The sequence below is a fragment of the Bison bison genome, unplaced genomic scaffold (genome assembly GCF_000754665.1).
Source record: "Bison bison bison isolate TAMUID 2011002044 unplaced genomic scaffold, Bison_UMD1.0 scf7180017864235, whole genome shotgun sequence".
Taxonomy (NCBI): Eukaryota; Metazoa; Chordata; class Mammalia; order Artiodactyla; family Bovidae; genus Bison; species Bison bison.
In genome coordinates, this window is record NW_011494807.1 from 7,812,039 (window position 1) to 7,814,969 (window position 2,931).

The window sequence follows — 2,931 nt, forward strand, 5'->3', positions numbered from 1 at the left end:
GGCCACTGCTGAGTTTTCCAAATTTGCTGGCATACTGAGTGCAGCACTTTCACAGCATCATCTTTCAGGATTTGGAATAGCTCAACTGGAATTCCATCACCTCCACTAGTTTTGTGCATAGTGATGTTTTCTAAGGCCCACTTGACTTTGCATTCCAGGATGTCTGGCTCTAGGTGAGTGATCATACCATCGTGATTATCTTGGTCGTTAAGATCTTTTTTGTACAGTTCTTCTGTGTATTCTTGCCACCTCTTCTTAATATCTTCTGCTTCTGTTAGGTCCATACCATTTTTGTCCTTTATCGAGCCCATCTTTGCGTGAAATGTTCCCTTGGTATCTCTAATTTTCTTGAAGAGATCTCTAGTCTTTCCCATTCTGTTGTTTTCCGTGGCTACCATACTGTTCAGTGCAGCTCCAAAGGACAAACAAATCATATGTGAATTGGCGCATGGAAGAAGGGAGGAGAGAGAAGCTTGGAATATGACTCTAAAGGAAGAAGAAGCATGGTTCTTTTATTAAACCTGGAAATGTTAGAAGATGCATGTGGTTGGAAAAAGAAATGAATGTAGAGGATGAACAAGTAGTGAGCCTATCACTGTGACTTAAAGGTTTCAATAAACAACTATAGGAAAATACGAAGTGGGCAATTGGAAAGGCAGGGTTAAAATTCAGCATGAAAGACAGAACTCAGTTATGAGATACAGACTCAGGAACTGGTTCTAAGAGGGCGACAAATGGGATGGTGATATTCAACGTGGTTATCAAGGGCAGGGAGAGGAAAGAGCCTTGAGAAACACTGCAATTGAAGGGTACAAGACTGAAGGCAATTTGGTACATGAAAAAGGCTCCCAGCCCGAAGCCTGGGAGGAGATCAGGTCTGGGAGAGCCAGAGTGAAGGGCCCATACACTGCTGTCTATTAGGATTCAGAAGACACACTGGCCTGGAGGGAAATGGAAGCACAATGAGAAAGTTGTGGTAAGAAGTGTGTGTTTTAAGTTTGAGATTCATTCTTCTCTTCACTGATCTTAGAAAAATGGTCTGAGTTTCCATTGTTTAACTATAATAATAAAATAATAGAAAGTGAAAGTGAAAGCTGCTCAGTTGTGTCTGACTCTTTGTGACCCCATGGACTCTACAGTCCATGAAATTCTCCAGGCCAGAATACTGGAGTAGGTAGCCTTTCCTTTCTCCAGGGGGTCTTCCCAACCCAGAGATCGAACCCAGGTCTCCCGCATTGCAGGTGGATTCTTTATAAGCTAAGCTACTAGGGAAGCCCAAAATAATAGAAGGTAACACATATTACTTGTTTCCTCTTCTGCACCAAACACTGTGCTAAGAGCTTTACAAATATTACCTTATTTAGTTTTCACAAAAGACTTATGATATCAATTTTAGGGATTATGCTGTGACAAGAGTATTATTAGATGATGATATGGCTAAGGGGTCCATTTATTATTTATTCTAGACACCCCTCTTTTTAATGAAGCTTTCAAGAGGCAGACATATGTATATGGGACATGGAAAATAGGAGATTCATAAGTTTATTTCATGTACATACATATACTTTTTATCCTTCCCCTAAGAAACACTGCTTATGTCAGTTTAAAAACATATCTTCTTTGGCTATTTGTCACATTGCCCCCCAGACACCAAGTTATATGAGGGTTGATCCTGAAGTCAACTTTCCTGTACTAATTTGGTCTAAAGTCTCTTTAAAGAATCTGCCTGCCAGTTCAGGAGACATAAGAGATGGAAGTTGGATCCCTGGGTTGGGAAGGTCCTCTGGAGGAAGAAATGGCACTCTCTTCCAGTATTGTTACTAGGAGAATCCAATGGACAGAGTAGGATAGTAAGCTGCAGTCCACGAGTTCACAAAGAGTTGGATATGACTGAGCGTGCATGCAATCTAAAATATATCTAATTTATTATTTGTAGACTTTTGGATCGCAGCCATTCTGACTGGTGTGAAATGGTACCTCATAGTGGTTTTGATTTGCATTTCTCTGATCATGAGTGATGTTGAGCATCTTTTCATGTGTTTGTTAGCCATCTGTATGTCTTCTTTGGAGAAATGTCTATTTAGTTCTTTGGCCCATTTTTTGATTGGGTCATTTATTTTTCTGGAGTTGAGCTGTAGGAGTTGCTTGTATATTTTTGAGATTAGTTGTTTGTCAGTTGCTTCATTTGCTATTATTTTCTCCCATTCTGAAGGCTGTCTTTTCACCTTGCTAATAGTTTCCTTTGATGTGCAGAAGCTTTTAAGGTTAATTAGGTCCCATTTGTTTATTTTTGATTTTATTTCCAATATTCTGAGAGGTGGGTCATAGAGGATCCTGCTGTGATGTATGTCAGAGAGTGTTTTGCCTATGTTCTCCTCTAGGAGTTTTATAGTTTCCGGTCTTACGTTTAGATCTTTAATCCATTTTGAGTTTATTTTTGTGTATGGTGTTAGAAAGTGGTCTAGTTTCATTCTTTTACACGTGGTTGACCAGATTTCCCAGCACCACTTGTTAAAGAGATTGTCTTTAATCCATTGTATATTCTTGCCTCCTTTGTCAAAGATAAGGTGTCCATATGTGCGTGGATTTATCTCTGGGCTTTCTATTTTATTCCATTGATCTATATTTCTGTCTTTGTGCCAGTACCATACTGTCTTGATAACTGTGGCTTTGTAGTAGAGCCTGCTGGAGAGGGTGTGGAGAAAAGGGAACCCTCTTACACTGTTGGTGGGAATGCAAACTAGTACAGCCACTATGGAGAACAGTGTGGAGATTCCTTAAAAAACTGGAAATAGAACTGCCTTATGATCCAGCAATCCCACTGCTGGGCATACACACTGAGGAAACCAGAAGGGAAAGAGACACGTGTACCCCAATGTTCATCGCAGCACTGTTTATAATAGCCAGGACATGGAAGCAACCTAGATGTCC